Source organism: Caloenas nicobarica, chromosome 4, assembly GCF_036013445.1.
Source record: "Caloenas nicobarica isolate bCalNic1 chromosome 4, bCalNic1.hap1, whole genome shotgun sequence".
Classification (NCBI taxonomy): domain Eukaryota; kingdom Metazoa; phylum Chordata; class Aves; order Columbiformes; family Columbidae; genus Caloenas; species Caloenas nicobarica.
Genome location: NC_088248.1, coordinates 69,583,776 through 69,604,980, shown reverse-complemented (window position 1 = coordinate 69,604,980; position 21,205 = coordinate 69,583,776). Strand labels below are relative to the sequence as shown.

At 42.0% G+C, this 21,205-nt stretch overlaps 1 protein-coding gene across 3 annotated transcripts in view; it reads left to right on the top strand.

Annotated features, from left to right (window-relative positions):
* Nucleotides 1–12,268: 12,268 nt before the first annotated feature.
* SH3BP2 (SH3 domain binding protein 2) overlaps nucleotides 12,269–21,205 on the top strand; it is a 41,125-nt gene continuing 32,188 nt past the window's right edge. Inside the window, exons 1-2 of one of the 3 annotated variants that reach the window (XM_065633912.1) lie at nucleotides 12,269–12,354; nucleotides 15,612–15,744. The gene's annotated coding sequence lies outside the window, so the exon portion shown is untranslated. Of the gene's footprint in view, nucleotides 12,355–13,911; nucleotides 13,980–15,611; nucleotides 15,745–21,205 lie in introns of those variants that run through there. The other 2 variants (XM_065633913.1, XM_065633915.1) reach the window with 2 other exon arrangements.

Below are 21,205 nucleotides of genomic sequence, written 5' to 3'. Positions count from 1 at the left end.
TTCTATGATAGCTAGGGCTTATTGTCTTCCTAATGCATGTATAAAATTTCTTCTTGCTATCTTAACCTCACTCCCAACTTCTTCATAACTTTAGCCTCTTTTAACAATTTACTGCCATGCTTGAGCAGTTGCCTACCCCATGGCGATCTGTTATGAAAACCTGTCTCTGGCAGGCTATAAAACAATTGTTTTATGAATGTGCTTCCTGGAGAAAAGGCTGCTCATGCATAGCAGGACCTCAGTCACCTGTGACGCAGAAGCAGAGGGGTTCGGTAATTTTTTGCTGAGACCATCCTGCATGTATGGTTTCAGCTGTGGGCAAGAAAAAACCCCAAACATTTCTGTGATAAGCAGTGCCCGTTTGAGTTCAAGGACTTTAGTATCTCATGTATTCATGTGAGTGAGCTTCCTGTGGGTGCTGCCGGGTGTACTGACTGAGCCCATGACAAGCTGAAGATGCCTTCAGCAAAGAGGTAACCAAACCTTTGATGTTCCAGAAAGTCTTGAGGTCAGGGTGTGGGTTTGCATAAACCTCCGGGCTCTGAGAACACAACCTTCACCTCAGTCTGTCAGACCACTGCGGCAGTGGAGGATGCAGTGGAGGATGCAGTGGAGGGGGCTTTTGCACAGGTCACAGAGAGAACAAAAAAAAAAAAAGGGGGAAGCGGGGGGGAGGAAATGGCTAACACATCATACCTTCAGCACAGCAGCAGAATCCAGTCTTGATGTGATTCTCGTAAATCAACTACATTGATTTGCAGTAAAGGGGAAAGGAGAGAGAGCACGCAGATGTATGGAACTTCTGGTTGCCTACACATAAGCACCGAGTGCTGTTTGAGGTGCTTGGAGCTGTGGGGCCATCTTTCCAGCTGCCACTCCAAGGATGAGGGTGCCTCATAGCTCCTATGTCATACCCGGCAGCTCTGTGTGAAAGTTTAGGATACTTTAAGGCATCTCAAATGCCATAAAATGCAAATGTGTAGGCATCTGAATTAAGCCCATTGAGTGGGAGTCAGATTAATACATCATAATTGAGGTAGATAAGTGGAGGTATCTTATTTGCAAATGAAGTTTCCTTCATAATTGATGGAAATCTAGTGGATGCACCCTAGTATTTTGATGAAGCAAGTTTTATTTGGATAAGCTGAGTAGCTCTTTGGAAATATTGACTACGGACAGGATGCTATTACCTCAACAGAGGTACGTTGTGGCTCGTTGGACGCCTCAGGTATCTCACCTGGCCCATGGCTGCTGCTCCTGGGGTGCAGGCCCTGTGCCACAGCTACCCTCCCCGAGCAAATGTCACGGGTACTGTAGGGCATCTTAAATAATGTTAGCCATTCCTCTGTGAGCAACAGGAAAGCTATAATCAAGCTCTAGAACTCCACTGCCTGCAAAGGAGAATTACCCAGCTCACATATAGGCATTTAAATTTGTATATCTTAATCTGGAGCTGAATCTCACCCATTGTGTTTGATACAGGACTCACATATGTTAAAATAATGCTTATTTCTAAGCCTAATGTTGTGCTTAATTTGGCTTAAAAGGTAACATTTCTAGATTGCATGTCGAATTGATTGCTGCTGTAGGGAATACTTTGTGTGTTTTATTTTTAACCTATGCAAGATATGTCATAGGCTCAGATGCTCTATTTGTAGAAGCAGAATTTACCAGCAGTTTTCTGTCCTCCACACCGCCGAGAGCTGCATCCTCTTCAAGTGATTTGTGCCCAGTAGCCCGGACAGGGAGGAGAGAGTATTAGCATACCAGGCAGTACACACCCATGGCCTGAAGTAAAGGAGACATATTAATATTATGTGAACAAGGAGCTACGATGCTGTATGATCAGCCCTTAAAATATAAATAAGAGTTTTGTCCCCTCAGTTTTGCTGTCCTTCATTCCTAATGCAAAGCGATGTCTTGCAATAAAAGAGGATATCGGAAAGACTTTCTCATGCACCAGTGTGTTCACATCAGAGACAGTGTTTCTCCTTCTGCAGACACATCAATTCTGATCAAGACAAATTTTTCTCCACTTTCTTGGAGGAAAAAATCACTGGAAATATTTTATGGCATCAGTGAGTTCTGTGTGAGCAGAAACAGAAGAGAAATGCTTCCTTTTTCTCAGTGATCCAGTATGTCACCAGATAACTCTGCCCTGACCCACTGGAGAAGATTTAGCTTTGAATGGGGATGGCAGAAATTAATGAATAATTACTTGGGTATATTACATTTTTCATGAGAAGATTTCAAATTGCTTTACAAACAGTAAAAAAATAATCTTTGTAGCACTTGACTGTGTAAAGCAAGGTTAAGGAAAATTCATGTCATACTGAAAATACGTGGTTGACTCAATTTAAAAAAAATATAGGGCTTAGGAAAATAAGCAAGGTCCATTGTCATTGCACCAAGAACAGAAATAATAATAATACTACTACTAACATTAAAAGAAAACTATGGAGAAACAAAATGAGCACTGGCTGTTTACAAATTATTTTGAGCTGTGAACAGCTTCAACACTTCAGATTTTTAGTGGCAGGAATGAAACCTTGTAGGCAAGGTTGATTTTATTCTGCACCGAAACTTTTGTCACCTTGTTTCACCAGTGGTTCAGTAACCTACATGTTTTTGGAAAGTTTTCCTATAGACTTTCAGTTGTTCAAGTAACTGTCTGCTTTGTGACTACTATTTTTCCTTACCATCATTGTTATCTGTTCTTGATATGCAGACAAATATTACAATAGAGCTGACTGACAGGCTTCAAAGATCAGATTGATGTAATTCTTCCCATATTCTTACTTCATACTGTGAAGTTTCACAACCCATGGTCCTGGCACCAGCTCTGTTCTGTAACTCCACAGCATCTCTTGTCCTTGCTTATAGTGATCCATCCTATATTGTATCTGTTTCTGCCTTAAGATTGTGTGGGGCATGGATATAATTTATTGTTTAAATAACTTTGTCTCTTGTAAAGCATTATGTCCATTTATGGATAGTAAAATTGTCTTCAGGTGATGAGTCACAGAAAATGCCAGCCTATGTCTCTCTTGTTTCCTTATTCCCAGTTCAAGGTTCACATAATTTCATTCAGACTATTACAGTTTGATGTGTAAACTTGCCTTGAAAACACTGCATTTCAAATACATTCTTCAATTTAAAGTGGGGTGTTGGGGTTTGTGATCATCTGTATTATGTCTGTCACAGAGTACATGCTCTTCAGAGCTAGACTGCAGAGTACCAGACAGCTTCCCAAGGAGACAGCACTCCTTTGTTCATTTCTGGCTCTGGTTTTTGCTAATTAGTTGAATTCTTGGCACAGTTGTTGGACAGATGTCCACAGCGGTCACAATCACAAGACTGTTTTGGGTCTTCTGGTTGTTAGGTTTGGTTTCTAAGGAGCTTTCAGCTCCCTTTTCATTGTCTGTGCCCTTTTGAGTCATAGCTGTCCTCTCCACCACCTTTCTGAAGGGCAAGGCAATTTTTTACATAATTCTGAGTATAAAACTTTCTCATTCTGATAGCACTGCTATGTCTTACACACAGATGTCTCATTTATGTTAAAAGGACAAAAAAATTCAGAGGTGCCACCTCTACAGAGCTTTCAGTGCTTGCACTGGCTTCACCTGGATCTCACAAACTCCCAGCAAAATTCACGCTGAATGTAGCGGGCAATGGTTTGAGCCTGATGAAATATGGCATGATGGCTCAGGTGTTAAGAACCAATCTGCTGGTACAGTTTATCAGGTGGCTGCAGAGATATCAGCTGAGGCACTCTCTCAATGACAAGGGAACAATTTATATATTTTGAGGGCAGTGATGATAATGGAAGAATGCTTGTACTGGTCATACGAAACGTCCATCTAGCCCAGACTCTTGTTAGTGGTGGTTTGTGGGTTTTTGCAGTTGGACTAGATGATCATTGTAGGTCCCTTCCAACTGAAAACTGTTCTATTCTATTTTTTCCCAACACCTAGAAAGGAGTGAACTTCTGGAGGGAGAAGTGGTATAATTTTTTAACAACTGATGACGGATTTTGCTGCTTAGGTTTGCCCAGACACCTGAAACCCATCTGAACTCCTAGCACCCACAGCATCCTGAGACAAGGAGATCTACAGCCTAATTACACAACTACCACCCTTTGTGGTATTTGTCTGTAGCCTTTTTGCGATGGGGGAACTGGTGCTGCACACAGTTTCCAGGCTGTGAGGCTTGATGGGTTTACACTACAGCATAAAGCTGTTGCCAGCTTCTTCTTGGTTCCCTTGCTAATAATTGCTAATATTCTGTTTGCAGTTTTACTCTTGCTAAGCACTGAACCACCAGCTTTCTGGAACTGTTACAGCCCCAATGCTCATTCCTCAGTGGTAGTGACCAGCTCAGGGCCCACCATTTTATCTGCTAAGTTAGGAAGATTTTTGCAATTATTTGCACTGTGTTTCAGCTTGCTTTGTTGTTCAGTATTATTAAGTCCCTCCTCACAGTCAGCACTTATCTTTACTACCCTGAATAACTTGATAACAGCACATTTTATCACCTCCCTTCTCACAGTAAGTTTTCCATTACTGTACTTTTATCATAACAGTTATATCTGTGTTGAACAACTTTATTTCCATGCCAGTTCCCAAGGAAGGAAAATGCTTTCCCTCACTGTGGAAAACTCTGTTTAACTACTGCCTCTTTTTATCCCATCTTTTAGCCCTTTTTTGCCATTGGTGCTCAGCTTCTTGAAAAGCCTGTGATAAGTAACTGCACTGAGGGTGTTTTAGAAATCAATACAGGCTGTATCAGCTGGATTTCCCTTTTCACGTGCCCAGTGACTCCTTTAGGGAACTCCAACAGATGTACTTGTGAGGCATAAGTCCTCTTCCAAGAGCTATGCTGCCTCCTCCTTAACACATTCTCTTTATTGCCTCTCCTAATTCTTTCATTATGCTGTTAATTCACCCTGGTGCACATGTGATGTCTGTAGATCCCTGACTCTCTCTTGGAACCATTAAAAAAATCAGAATCACATTTATTGCCTTTCTCAGATAAAATGCTGGTTTTTAAGTGAGATGTTATACACTGTAGTTAGAGCTAGAACTCCTAGAAGTCACATAGAACTCCTGGGAGAATACAGTCTTGTTCTGGTGATTATCTGTTTATCTCGTTCATTTAAACTATAGCCTTTTCTAGTGATCCTTCAATTTGTCACATATTCTCTAATAACTCTCCCATAAAGAAAAGCCCTTGCATGGAAATTTCCCTAACTCTTTTAAAGACATTTATTCAGCTTTTCTGTAATGCTCTGCTATGATCTTATCTTCTCTGAGGGTACCTTTAAACCTTAATCACATATTGACTCTATACTGATTTCTTTGGTATGCTTCCTGCTCTTGACACATTTGGAAAAGGATTTACTGTCAGGTTTTATACTTTTTGCAAGTTACTCTTAAACAAGAGTTCTGGCCTATTTTATTGTGCTTTTAAGCTTTTAAAATTTGTTTTCTTCATTTGTGTATGCATCAGTTTTTAAAGGATGCTGTAATAGATTCTACATCCTTGCAGGATGAATAAGCAATAAAAAAATCTGCTGCAGTTTTGCTCAGTTCAAAATTATGATTACAGTGAGGATTCCTGCCAGAAAGAAGCTCAAGACAGCAGTTAAGATAGTTAACTAAGTCTTCATGCTGTCTGGGCAGACTTTAAAGGTAACTATGGGACAAACAGAACAAAGATAGCCCACCTATAAAGAAAAATTTGAGAAAGGTCATAAGGATGTCAGTACAGTCAAAAGGGCAAAGTAAGGGTGACTCAGTGTGCTGTCAGTACAAAGCTGGAGACAGCCCCAGTTTCCCCAGTGATATTGGCCGCCCACACCAGTATCTTCAGCTCTCTGCGCCAGGCAGACGTAGGCAGGAGCTCTGTGCTTCCTCACGCTGCTGACACCTTCAGCCCTGGGCTGCTCCTCCCTTTCAATGTGCCTAAAATCAGCCCTGCTCCTGCGAGATGCCTGCTTTCCCATTCTAATGATGATTTCATACCCAAATCCCTCTACATGATGTTGAAACTGTTAGCCACTGAGTTTTCTAGCGTTCATGCCTCCATAAGCACGGCTGGAGCTGAACACCTCTGAAAGGTTGTATTTCTGTGCTGAATTTTATGTCTTGCCCTTCATTCGTGGTGTGAGCCATCATAAAAAAAGCTGTAGCCATGTGAGTAGTAATTTCCTGCTGGAAACTTCACAACCATGCAAGTTCTATCACTTTGACAAGGTGAAAATAATTTTACTCACTAGACTGGAATTGTCCTGATTTCCGTTACTGTGCAGTTTGCTGTAAGAGACTGGAAAGAGTAGGAGGAGATCACAGCGTGGTGCACTCAAATCACGAATCGCATGTTGGAGGTTTAGCAGTATGGTATTTGGGATTCTCTGCCTCTGCAGCGAGATTTCATTTGCTCAGTTTCAAAAGAAAAAAAAAGAGCACTTTATCTGGAGACAATTTTCACTGCCACTATAAATTCGGTGCTTACTGTCATTTTTATTTATGTGCTTAGTGTGAAACCGATTACTGCATTTTGGATTGTAAGGAAATATTTCTTTGGAACGTATGATGGAAACTGAAGGTTCTCACCTGTCTTATCAAAACACAGGTTAGCAGATGAAGTTATGTGGGAAAAGTTCAACAGAACAGGCAAGTTAAGGCAGATGCATTCTTCTGGTCTCAATAATGGCCTTCTCCTCACTTAAGTGTAATCACGCAGGCTGAAAATCCCAGCTATCCAGAATGTGGTTATTTTCACTGAAGACCAGGTAGGTGACAGATTCCTTTCTTGGAATTTCTATGAATCCCTGTTTTTCAAATACTTTCCATGTTCTTCCTAGATATTTTGTACAACTGCAAAACATGTTAGTCAATTGGACATCCTTGAGTCTCCCATGATGTCTCCCATGCTCAGTAATGCAGACGCCAAACCCAAATTCTAGCTGCTTCAGCACAAACATATTGAAAACCAGGCAGAAGAGATTTTGGTTTTTTTCTGTCGAGAGGAATGATACAATATGATTGCAAATGCAGTGCAGCAAAAAAGAAAGGGAATAATGTGTGTTGCCAGCAACAGTAATGACCGCAGGCAGATCACTTTCCTTTCTGCCTGCGCTTCAGCAAGACTGTAATATTGAAGACAAGGGGCGATGTGTTAGCTGTCAGCCAAATATGTTAGAGAAGTATTAGTGAGTTTATTTCCTTAATCTTCAGCCGGAAAGCATTACAGAAATAGGCAAAATGCCTTCACAAAGCCTTGCTTTTTCTGGCATACTTCCTCCATCCATAAGTTGTTCTGTCTCTGCAGGGATACACTTGGGCTCTGGAATAGGTTATGTAACTTAAATTAATTGCAGTATCTGTCAGCATTAAAAAACAACAACTAAAAAAGCCCAAACAGAGGCTTTATTTTTACCAAAGCCTTGGTAAGAGTCCTATAAACACAACAGAGAACACCATTAATGAAAACATTTGCTCTTTTGTAGATCTCTTTGCCTTTGGAATTTAAATATTTTTCATGTGTCTCTCTGGCACTTCTAACTAATGAAGGTAAGTACTCCCTTTGCATCTGGATATATTGTCATTTTAACGTGTGTGTTTTGTGGAGAACAATCAGAACCCTCTTATCTCTTGGAGCAAATGTTGTTACTTTTGTGTACTGCACTGCTTCTGAGAGGCCCCCACTAAGGCTTCTTGTGATTTGGGCTCTGGAGCTGGACTCAGGTGCTCTCAGTCTGGTGTTCCCTGGTTGGGAGAGGAGCTTAAAGGACCTGCAGTGAGCAAACCCAAGCCTGGCCATGATTCTGGGGTAGAACGATAGACTGAGAAATACCTGAGCATATTTAAAGCAGTAGTTATGTTGCATATTGAAACAGGTAACCCAGTCCTGAATCCAGTAGTCAGAAATGTTGTTAGCATTATATCACAGTATCAGCTTTTAATCTGGCTATAACTACTATTTTTGTACTTGTACAATGCTCTGATGCTTTTCAAGCAGAATACAAGTACCCGAAATTTGACATGAATGCTTCTGTTCCTTGGTACCAAGCGTGTGTTAGTGCATGGTTTACAGGGTAATTGATAGAATTACAAATAAACAAACCCAAAACCTGAGCAACCCTCCCACCCCACTCTTACCCCCAGCCCAGGTTTGCATTTTGGGTGATACTCGGTTTGGCACAGACAGCTTACTTCGGGCTCTTTACAACTTCTGTGCCACATGGCTGCATGAAAAGAAACAAACAAAAACCCCAAACCAAACAACCAAACCAACCAAACAAAACCCAAAACCAACCAAACAAAAACAACAAAAAAGGAAAAACTCCTCTAGAGCAGCTGGAGCTTGAAGTGTGTGGCGAGCCTTCACAAATGGGAAATTCGGTAGAAGGAGAGATTCTGCAAGAAACAGAAAGAAAGACTGGTCACCAAAGGTAAACCATGTCTTGAGGCCAGGAAATGAGATTTGCCAAAAGCCAAGCTAAATTAGGCATGCAAAGACAATTATAACAAATAGACCAAGGGTTTGCAGGCACACTAAAAAAAGTAAAATGAAAAAGAGAACAAGGAAAGAGGAAGCAGGACTGCAATGCAGTGAGGGACAGCGTCTTTCTCAGAATTATAGATGAGCTGGCTAATGAAATCACAAATGTTTTCATAAGTCTGTTAGGTTGTGAACCTAGTCCAGCTAAAAATTGCATACTATTTTTCATAATGAGGCTTATGCAAATTCTGTATTTAGAAAGAGTGGAGGTGAAAGCAGCATCACAGCTATAGTCACTTCAATCTGATTTGTTATATACAAAATTGGAGAAAAAAATAAGGGTATAGAGAACCGGGATAAAATGGATTTTTTTTCCTCAAAGTAGATGCTGCCAGACTAGTCTGATCATTCTGTTTGATAAAAGCATGGATTTTTTTTTTAATTAAGGTAATGTTATATTTACTGATAAAATGAAATTGGGATCTTTCCTCACTACAGAAGATAACTGCAATTCCAAACAACTGGGTGGCTTCACTGACTAGAATAATGCCAGTTCAATAGTATATAATACAGTTGTGAGCTGGTAAAAGCTTTAGGTACAAGTAACAAGTTCATTAGTTTGAGACAACTAAGCAAGAGCAAGCTCATAAAATAATTATGATTTCCTGACGTTACACAAGTGTGATCCTGAAAGGCACAGTGTTTCCAGGAGGAACAAGCAAGTGTTTGAATCCTCTCAGCTGAAACACTGTGTGAAATTTAGGTCAGACAGAAAGCTCAGCTTATACAAAAAGAAAACTCAGCTCAGAAGAGAGATGGAGAAGGGCCTGTCACCCACTAATACAGTTTGTGTAAAGGCTGCTTCTCAGTTTAGCCTTCAGTTTGGGCTCGGGGAACCTTTTTCTTGCTAAGGACCAAATTTGCCTTTTCCACACATTTGGCAGAGCACATGTTAACATGCTCCACTACCCAGTAACAACACACACCCTAATTTTAATTGTGGGCTGTACCCTATAAAAATGAAGTCATGGGGCATATTCAGCCAACAAAATGAAGGTTCCCCGCACCTGCTTCATCTTAACGCTGTCAATGCACTAATCCGTCTTCTCTGGAGACTGAAAGTTCTGGGTTCAGTCAGGCAGGAAAATAAATGCTGTAATTTTTCACCAACAAAGTCAGGATGTTCTGACATGGAACTTGCACTGGAATCGGTGGAAGTGCTACATACAAAGAGCTTTCCTCCTTACGGTCTTCATATGGGACTTACTTGTGTTATGCAGCCTGCCCACGGTTGCAGACAGCCGGCAGTCTTTGTGCAACAGAAAGCGAAGGCCAGGCAAAGGCTGCTGCTGGCTGCAATAGATACACACATGTGGGAAAGCTTGAGAAACTTCATTTTCCTCAGGCCCTGCCAGCACAATTACTCCCTTGTGCTCAGAAATGACCCTTTTCTTTACGTAGCAACTCCTTCAAATCCAATAGTAGGTGTTAACAGCGCTGCATTTACGTTATACATCAATCAAAGCTCATCACTAAACCACATTTTTCTAACCAGGTTTTGCTAGTCTCTGTTGTACTTAAAACACATCAGGCTTCATTTCACAGATCAAGTACTCTCTCTTTTGCATTTAGAAGAGGGATTCTCTTTGCTACTTTGTACTACAAATTTCTGTGAATGACAAAGAAAAATACTAATAAATGGCATTCACAGGAAATATTGCATCACCTTATTTTCTGACCACAGAAACCATTCTAATATCATTGTAAAGGTTAAAGGCTTTAAAACTAATTGAAGTATTAGATGACTTAATCACCAAAGGAATCTGCTGCTTTTTATTCAAAATTCTACAAAAATCTACAAAATTATGTAAAGAACAATGTTTAAAGAATATTACTTTAAGTGCTCTTTTCCAGTTACATTCTTGTTACAAAAGTAGATGGACTTAAACCTGACCACTTTGTACCTGTCACAGCAGTACTCATGATAGCAATACCACTTGGTGTATCATTTTTACAAGACAAAAAATACATTCTAAGTTGCTGAGCATTTTAAAATAGCTTTTTGATAATTTTTAAAAAATATTTTGCTTCTGTGTATTTTTTAATGTTGCAGATTTTTCAATTTTCTGCTCATCTTATTTAAAAAAAACCCCTTTTTTTTCCCCCACTTTTTCAGTCAGAAGAAGAAATCTAGGATGTAATAAAAGGCAAATGGAGAAACAAATGAAAGCCTAAGATAATCTGAAATACTGAATGAAATAAAAGCATATCTTAACACTTAACATGTGAGAATGAAGTGAATGTTCATCTTATCAAATCTTAAAAGTCACCTTTTTGAGCACTTAAAAATACTTTTCTAACTGTGTAACATCTCTTGAGGTTACAGGTGAGCTTCAGAGTAATGGGCTGTAGCTACCACGGATATGGGGAAAACCTGGATAAAATGAGAGTTGAGTGTGGAGGCAGCCCACGGTCTCAGCGTGTGGCCAGTGTGGCTGGCAGGGTCCTGGGCTGTTTTGGATATAACTGCGGTGCTCCGGGTAGCAGCAGCAGAGCACCGAGGCACCCCAGGTCCTGCGTGCAGAGCCAGCCCGGGTGCAGGTGGGCCAGGCTGCACATGCCGCTGTGTCCCTCACGCTTCCCCAGCCCTGAGCTGGCCCCTGTGCTGCTGCAGGGCGGCCAGACCTCGGTCACTGCCCCCTCCTGCTGAGTGTGGGTCTCTCGCAAATGATCTTCACCATTTGCAGGTATGCCACAATCTGCTTTCTCCCTGTCCCTGGAAGGGACCTGTGGCTGACCTTGGTGTCAGATAAAACCTGATCCTGCCAAGTCATGTCCTCCGAGGCTGTGACTTTTTATCCCTGCATCTGGCAGGCCCGAGACAGTGGCTGCCATTAACTGGGCTCATGAGGCCGCTGAGAGTTGGAGAATTGCGGACTGACCTCTGGAGATCATCCAGTCCAACCCCTCTGCTAAAGCAGGTTCACCAGAGCAGATCACACAGGAATGTGTCCAGGCGGGTTTGAATGTCTCCAGAAAAGGAGACTCCACAACCTCTCTGGGCAGCCTGTTCCAGGGTTCTGGCACCTCAAAGTAACGAAGTTTTTCCTCATATTTAGATAGAACCTCCTGTGCTTCAGTCTGTGCCCGTTGCCCCCCATCCTGTCGTTGGGCACCACTGAAAAGAGCCTGGTCCCAGAGTTTTCAGCATGCACGGCACTGACAGAGCCGAGTGGTGCTTATGGCTTTTCATAGGATCATTTCAGTTGGAAGAGACCCTCATGATCATCGAGCCCAACCATAACCTACTCTAGCACTAAACCACGTCCCTAAGAACCTCGTCTAAACGCCTTTTAAACACCTCCAGGGATGGTGACTCCACCACTGCCCTGGGCAGCCTGTTCCAGTGTCTGACAGCCCTTTCCGTGAAGAGTTTTTTCCTAATATCCAATCTGAACCTCCCCTGGCACAACTTGAGGCCATTTCCTCTTGTCCTATCACTTGCTACTTGGGAGAAGAGACCAACCCCCGGGTCCACCCGCACCCTGGCAGGGGGCAGCCCCTCAGGCACAACCGGCCGCCGCTCCGGCCCGCCGTTGTACGGCCCGGCCCACTCCCCGCCCAGCCCTCCCCCGGCGGCCTCCGCCACACGGCCGGCTGAGCGGGGACGGGGCGGGCCGGCCCCGGCTGCCAGGGGCTCCCACCGGCGGCGTCAGGGCGGGTGAGGGAGGCGGGCCCGTCCCAGCAGGTGAAGGAAGGGGCGGGCGCTGCGGGCCCGGGCTGTGGAGCGGGGATGGGCGGCCGGCGTGGCCGCTGCTGTCTGCGGAGCTGAGCCGAGCCGCGGCTGAGGTAAGCGCCCTCTCCCCACGGGACCGGGGGGAGGCGGACGCGTTCCCTCTCCACTCCCCATCAGCAACCCCCCGCGGGGGGGACGGGGCCTGGCCCGTGCCCGTGTCTCGCTCCCCGCCGCCCCAGCGCGGTGCCGGACGGCGCCGGGAGGCTCCCCGGGTGAGTCGCCCCGGGAGGCGCCACGGCCGCCCCGCGGGAGAGCCCTCGTGCCGGGCGTGAGGGCGTGCGGCCCCGCGGGGAGCGGCGCGGGGTCGGGCGCCCCTCAGACCCTGGCGCTGCCGCCGGGCGTTGAGGTGCTCGCGAGGGGCCGGCTTCCCTGGCGAGGCCTTCTGGAAGGTTCCCCCGCCTTGGTCCGTGTCCCTCGACAGCCACGCGTCTCTGGGAACACGGGTGGTTGTCGCCGCGGCTCTGGGGAAGGTGCTGTTCCCGCTGCTGTGAGGGGAACGGTGGGGAGACCCGTCGTGTGTCCCTGTCCCGTGTACTGACACCTTCGGTTCGGTGCTTCTTTGGTCACCAGCAGGTGGGAGGTGGGATGGAGTCCGTTTGGCAGTGTGAGTCTGCCTGTGTGAGGAAAAAAAGGCTTTTCAGGAAAAAAAGTGTAGGTGCTTTCCTTCAGGAAGGAAAAGATGAAAGAGTTGGACTGTTGTCCTCCGTATGCTGAGCTGCGGCTTTGGTGTTGAGCTGTGAGCATCAGCAGCAATGTCCTAGCACCTTTCTAGTCATAATATAAGTGCATGTTAGAGACAGGACTTTTTAGTTATGAAGTACAGAGCACAAATGTATTTTTGACAGCATTTTCTTTAGTGTTATCATCTTTAAGCCCCTTCAGTCTTGGAAGCCCCCTCCTCCCTGCTTGGGTCACGCCGTCACCTCTGTTTATCATAGAATCACTTCAGTTGGAAGAGACTCTCAGGGTCATCAAGTCCAACCATAACCTGACTGGCACTAGACCATATCCCTAAGAACCTCATCTAAACACCTTTTAAGCCCCTCCAGGGATGGTGACCCCACCACTTCCCCGGGCAGCCTGTTCCAATGCCTGACAACCCTTTCTGTGAAGAATTTTTTCCTGATGTCCAATCTGAACCTCCCCTGGCACAACTTGAGGCCATTTCCTCTTGTCCTATCACTTGTTACTTGGGAGAAGAGACCAACCCCCTCCATGCTACAACCTCCTTTCAGGTAGTTGTAGATCTGAAGTTCCCATTTATCTACAGGTGTTGGCTCGGTGCAAAGGATGTGTTGCGCTTCTTGTATTAGTAGAGAGCAAGGACACATGGCATGTGTTTATTTAATTAGTCAGTTTTTATCCCACAAGTACCCAGTGCAAATTGGTAGCAACCGAAGGATACTGATAAGCTGAATGAGTTGAGAAGGTGGATAAATATTTCCCCTTCTACCATTCTATGTGCTAAGACCGCTTTGCTGTGGGTCTTGATGATGCTAACAAAGAACAGGTCAGTAGTGAGGCTGAACCAGCCTTGTACCTTTTCTAACTTCATCATTGCAGGTGAAATGTTTCTAGGTCGATGTCAAAGAGCCTCTCCTGCTGGTGTGTACACTCTGTGTGGCCCGTGCACGGGCAGGACTTCAGTTTCCTGTGTGAAATTAGCTGCATTAAACTGGTAGGTTTCCTACTGTGAAAAACAAATTTCCACTTTCACTCTACTTTTAGTGTTAGTGTCATAGGGGTTATGAAACAAATACAGATCTGAATAATTATACACCTCTTCTGTTTATTTTTAGTTGTATTTGCACGGGAGCGCAGTGTATTTCACTTGCTTACCTCTTTCATGCTACAGACAAAAGTAGGATTAACTTGCTGCTTTTCGTTTAGACATAAACCATGTTTCTTCCCCTTCCTGATTTTGGAGCCATCTTGCTTTTGCAAGAGAGCTGATTAATAGATACTCCTTGCCAATATTGCATTACTGAGGAGTCAGTACTGGGTCAGCTTAGCAGTGAGTTAAATGCTGTTTCCTGTTTGTAATTTTTTTGTTTTAAAATCTCCCAGCTCTCTTTAAACTTCTCCACAAAGGATGACAAATTTCATGCTAAAACATCCAGAAAACAAAGAGTTGTTTTTATTTTTTGTTGAAGTTATAAAGGAGAGAGATAGAGAGATGGCAGTTCTGAAAAAGGTGTAAAGTTTTCAAAGCAATAAGAATGAACACACAAATATAAATTCCTGCAGGCACCTCAGGCAGGGCTGTCTGAGTGAGAATTCCTGTGTTTGAGGTCAATCTGACCAGTTGACAATGAATCTGTAAGGTCCTGCAGGCACGTGAACCTCCTGTACTTCTGTGACCAGGCTTCCAATCTAATTTTGTTGTTAGAATTAGTTAGCCTACCAAAAAAAAAAAAAAGGTGGGGGGAGGAGTGAAAAGTCACCTTCAGTTTTTTACTTAAGCGGGCATGGAGTAGGCTCCTTTGATAGAAAACCAAACATGGCAGTCACTTTGCTAGTGAATACTAAGTGGAAATGAAAATGCGCTAAGAACTGTTAACTTACTCATACAACGCTGAGACACAAACATGGATGACCAAAAGGCACATAGAAATTTGTTGTTTTACCTGTAGGAAAAGTGCTTTTGACACGCAAACCCTGGTAGTTACATTGTTTGCTCTTTGTCCGGTATCGCTTAGATTGTCAATGCATTTATTGCTATGCCTTACAGTACAGTAAGATTGCAGTAATGGGGGGGGGGTATGTGTTTTAACTTGACGACATTGACTTAGTGTTGATATATCTTCCTGCCTGTTTGGCGTGAGATGTTAGACAATGGGTAATTTAGGCTTTGTTCAGATTATCCAGCAGTTTCATAAGTTGTTTGGAATGTGCAGCCCTGCAAGTATTGTCAATTAATTGTTGCTGGCTTAAGACCAGATACTAATAGTACATGCAGATATAAGTAACCTTATTATTTGTAAAACTGTTTAGTTTGTGTTATTGTAAGATCAGGATCTTGGCTTACTACTTCTATCAGACCTTGCAGGAAAGTTCCTACAAGCTCAGACTGGGCAGAATTGATGGACAGCTCTGTAAACAATGATGCGGACTCATAACAGTTGCCAGGGGACTTCCAGAGTAAATTGCTGTGTTTAGATTTGAAAGTATTGGTTGATACAATGATTATTCCACCGTGTGTTTTGTCTTCTGTTGTTATATTCTCCATCAGAAATCCCCCTCCTAGATGGCTGCTCCTCTTTTGCACAGCTAAGCTTTCTTCTGGCCTTTTGTTTTTTTTTTTTTTAAGGTAAACTTATTTCATGAAGGTATTTCCTGATGACATTGCTTCACATTTGCTTTTGAACTCATACTGTAGTGGAACAGTGTCTGGAAAGGAGCTGGGAGTCTGGAAATCAGAGGGACTTAAGGCAGCCTCAAAGGTAATCTGAGAGACACAATACTTGTCTGTAAATATGATACTAAATGGAATGTGCATTTTTTTATACTGTTATCACATGTACATATGTCACTATCTATTCCTCTAATATTTATGGACCATCACTATCTCTCTTGTTAATAAACACCTCTTCTATGCTGGAGTGTCTAGACAAGTTATGCCTTCTGTGATGTGTCGAGCAATGAATTGAAGTCCATTCTATAGTTTTGATCAGTATAACTACACTTGTAAACTTTAAGGAATTATCTATCACGCTATGTATCACAAGCATATGTATAACTAGGTTTCTCGCTTAGGATAGATGACTAGATTAGAGCATATCATGGAATTCTCGGTAAACCATGCTTTTTGAGACCAATATGCTGTCTCTACAGTATTTTCTCCAAAACCTGTTGGAAGGTTTTTTAAATCTTGCCTCTTCTCCATAAACTCCTATGCTGAATTTTTAATTTTTGTTAAAAAGAAAGGGGAGCGAAGACTTCACATTTCATTTAACACATGCAAGAATCTGAAAACTGTTTTTCCCAAGGTAAGGGATGAATTTTAAACAGGGCAATAGTTAGGGGAGAATACAGAGACATAACTTCCTATGGAAACAAGCCTAGATGTTCTCCCCCATCCCAGCATACCAGCATAACTGAAACAAGCTATTTACTTTACTTGCATGCCAGCTCATTTCCAGTAATGACCCAGTTCTTATCACTTCCATGGTGTTGTTATTGCAGTCGTTACGCATATCTAAATATTTTTGGCAGAAAGATATTTAAAGATGATGTACAGTGCGGAGAAGGAATTACAATCATTCAGAAATCAGACCTTGTCTTCAGCTTCTGCCAACTTTGCTTTTGAGAGCAGAGAAGAGAATAGCTTGCATGTCTGTTTGAAGGATTCCCGTTGTATCTTCCTGCTGCAGTCACAGGCTGGTTTAACCAGATTAATTCAGCAACACCTAATCTGTAGCTAGGGCTCTCTCTAAAGTAGTTCTGGCAAATCTTAACCTCACGGGAAGTGGACATTCTGGATCTGTCTACTAAAATGGTTGTAAAAAGCTGACCCAGATAGGTGGTGAGAAATAAGCAAATCTTTGGCTAAGTTTAGGAATAGCTGCTTGCTGAATTTTGTTGCTGGTTTAATCTTCATAACTGTGGTTGCCCAGAGGTAGGGAAAGCAGACCTTACAGTCTTATCTTTCTGGAAAGGCCACAGCTAAAACTCCCAAGAAGGCCAGGGAACTCCTGTGTTCATCCTCTTTATCTTTGAAAATTCTCACTGTTCAACTGGTTATGGTTAAAGCTCTTTGGATTTTAATTTTGTTTACGCTAAGTTATAACATTGACTGACAAAATCATGTATGATCAGGATTGTTTCTGTGCTAATGGAGCAGTAGGTACCTTTGAACCATTAAGTCTGTTCTGTCTTCCAGGGAATACATGTCTTTAACTCTCTCCTTGCCCCCCCAATGCTCTTTTAGTGTCAATTTGTCAGAGAAGGAATTTCCCAATTCAAGCTAGTTTTGTATCCTTACATTTTTAAAACGTAAACAGTTTTTTTTCCCGAGTTAAATGCTATCACTCTACTGTAATTTACAAAACCGGGAGATTTGTTTTTGTCATTGTAGACCATTTTCTTGGATATGTTAGGGCAGGAAGACAGGAGTTGTGTTCTGTTCTTTATGGTGTGACTGACTTTAGTTTATGTAGGCAGTGATACTGTATATTGTAATGTGTGTGCACTTTGGGATGACTGGTATTTCCTGCTAATTCCAAACGGATCTAGGTGCCTAAGGGGACTTTCACAGCATGGAAATGGCTTTCACTCTCATGGAACACTTAGAAAACTTAATACTGAGATTACAAAAACTTTGCAGTGGCCCATGTAAACAGATTATGATTGTTGTTACTTGATGTAGTAGCCATTGCAACTAAATTTTGTTTATAAGTACATCATCTCCTCTTGACACACGCATGCACAAAGCTCTTGCATATATCACTGTAAAATGCTTCATTGATTTTCTTGTTTGTTTCAGTGCAGGGAGTATATTACAACCCCCAAATAGGAAAGTTGCTGAACATATATGACCAAGGCTTTTATTTCATTATGCCTTCTACTTTACCATAAATGAGAGTAATAGGAGAAATTCAGATTTATGCCTTTACTCATGAACTCACCTGTAAAGACTCTTCAAAGAGGAAATCTTTCATTCCAGATAGTTTCCTCAAAATATGAAAATGGAAGTTCATTGAAACTCATACAGGAACAGCAACTGAGTAAAGTATCAGCCTTATTGTAACCTCACCTAGGTGTTCCTGCTCTGGCAGGGGGATTGGACTAGATGATCTTTTGAGGTCCTTTCCAATCCCTAACATTCTGTGATTCTGTAATAACTTTTTTAAAAAGCTAGTGGTGATGCTGAGTAGTATTCAACTCTTTTGTGAGCACCAAAACCCTGCAGTTTTATAAATCTGTTATTTTTGGCAGGAACACCACACAAATTTACAAATGTCATGAAGGAGATCTCTAAGAAGAGGGAGTTGTGTGTGCGTGTATATATATCTCTCTCTCTATATATCTATCAAAGCAGACATTTATTATTCACATTCTTTCAGGGTGTGTGTACTATATGTGTTTTTTACTACTTAAATACGATAAATAAGGATGCCTTTCCAACCTTGGACACTTTTTCAGAGTTCATGAAATTTTTTCACTTCTCAGAGTTTGAATTTAGTTATGGATTTCTGTATAGATAGAGCCGAGTAAAGAAGATAACTGTGTCACAGACTGGAGCAGCTGCCTTGCGCCGTATGGGTTGAGACTCGCTATGTCAGCGTGTAGACATGCTTTTTTCAGTGTGACTTGTTTGTTCACCTTTTCTTCACCCTTTCCCCACTGTCCAATAACTGTACTATTGCCTTTTTACCATTTTCAGCACACCTGTGAGAGTGGTAACAGTCTGGCCTGAATCTTCAGGCAGAGATGGGGTTTTTTTTGTTTGCTTTCTTCTTTTCTTGTCAAAATGACGTGGAAGAGTAGAGGTGGCTCAGCTATTTATCTTACCGATTATTTTTAACTGTGCTGTGCAGCAATACCACAATATGTGGTTTGCATGTATGGAGCAGTACTGCACTGATGCTAGAATTCAGGCACTGTTGCAGTTTCAGCGAGTTTAAAAAAAGAAACCCCACACTGACTGACTAGTGCTTCTAGACAGCAGCTGCTTGCACCTAGAGTAGGAGCTGCAATATATAGAGCAGAAATTTACTAAAGGACCCAGTTCTTAGCATTGGGTATTAGTATTTCATGTTACAGTTAATCTCTTGTTTTACAGCTAGTTGTACAATTTCCCACACCATGATTTAACACAGATTACTGAGTTCCAGTTAAGTTATTAGTCCCAACTTGCTGTAGAAAAACAACCTGCATTTTGGAGTTTGAGTTATTTTCCTCATTCTTGCTTCTGGCAGTACTTGGAAAGAAAAGGTTGGGAGAGGAGAGTCCAGTGGCACCCGTGTGCGTGTCTGGAACTGTTGCTACCTCAGAGATCTTTATTTGTCTAAGTCTTGACTAGAGGGAGAGATGATGGGAAATGTGCTGCAAGACTCATCATGAAAGGTGATTTATGCATAACAGAGACATGACTAAAAGCATATCCAAATAACCATGAGCAGAGAGAATAGTAGAAGGAAGTAGGAAGATTTAGGATTCCTAGGTTTAGTACTTATACAGTCAAAAAAATAAAGAAAACATGCTGGCTGATGGAAACGTAGTCTGCATATATGGGTTTTCTCTCTGTTAGGACAAGAATGAACGCTGTTGATAGTAGAGTGCAAATGCACTTTTTCATTGTTCAGGTCAGCCAACCTGGACCTGCCAGCTGAACTGCAGCTTTGGGTGTTATTCTGCTTTAACAGATGGAAATAAGGTCAGGTCTAGTTTAGCTGGCTGTCTTCCTATTTAGATGAACCATGAACCTGTGCCGTGCAATTTATTAATTAATCCTAAACCAAAGCAAGGCAATTCTAAATGTTCTTAAATCAGAGTGACTTTAAATAACTTCAGCTTCATCTTGTATTAGCGTTGAGTTTTTAATTTACAGATACGCAGAATAAAAAACAAGAACCCTTGGAAGAGGTAAATCTTACTTAACACATCGGTTTCCACTTTCATGTTCAGTTCTTCTCCAGACAAATAAGCTTCCTGCTCCCCAGGAGTGCTTTACTCTGCTGAAATCAGCCACTGAGATATCTTTATCTTTATGCAGCGCTTCAGGGCACCATCTCGGATCCTGAAACAGGTCTAGTAAGCGTACAAGTGTGTGTAACTTGTTTTCATTTTTCATGTAATAACTGCTTAGTAACAAAAAAAGAGAGGCAGAAGTAGATAATGTTGTGAATACCTCAGTCTTCTCTGATTAAATATGGCTTGTAAAACCAAAAAAAAAAAAAGTGGTTTGGTAGGAAGCTTTGTTTCCCCGTTCTATTTTTAACTTCAGCTACTGTAATGAATAGACATCAATCATCATTCTGGAAACAGTCATTTTTATAAATATTTGCATATTTTCCTATTAAATAAATGGCAGTCTATTGAGGTGGGGAAAAAACTCGTTTTGAGTTTAAAAGTCTCATGAACTGTGATTTTTGGGGTTATACCCTGTTGACCCTATAGAAGTAGAAACTAAATTTGATCTGCAATTCCATTTCTATGTCTGCATGTGAATCTTACTCCAAGTTAAAATCACTTTGAAATGGTGCTTCATCTTGGGTTTTATTAGTTATCTTAAATTATTTTACAAGACTTATCATACTTCTTAATACTCTGAGTTGAGTGAGGGACAATCTCTCCATTGGTGTATTTGCAAATTTGTTAAAACTCATCTATAAAGTAAAAAGTTTTGGTTTAAATGCAACATCCTTGCAAATTTCACCTCAAAGTCTACTTAGTTCCCCTTAATTTCGGCAGAAGTTGCTTGCATGCCTCTAAATGCTGAGGTCGACATTCAAACCAGAAGACAGTTAACCTTGAGAGCTAGTTCCTGCAGCCAAGAGGCAGAGGCTTAAATTATTAGTCTCTAATCTTGTGACCACCCTACAAAAACGAGTAAATCATTACCTTGATGTTGCTTAACAGTAGTTCTATTACAACATGTCACATAATTGTTTGTTTCTCCTAGACCAAGCTGGAACTTGGTATACACTCTGAAGAGGCTAAGTTCAGTGTATTAGAGTTGCAAGACAGTTATTTCCTCAAGTGAGAACATCTCTTATCTTAGTATGATCTTATTGCAGAGATGGCATAGGTTGTTATTGAACATTGTTCGTTCATTACACGCACTCATAAATCTTTTACACAAATTTGAGCAATCGCACTGTTTTGACCAAGGCTATGTACTGAAGTCAGCTTCTGGTATTTCCCGATACTAACGAAACTACACTTTAAATACCTAGGCTC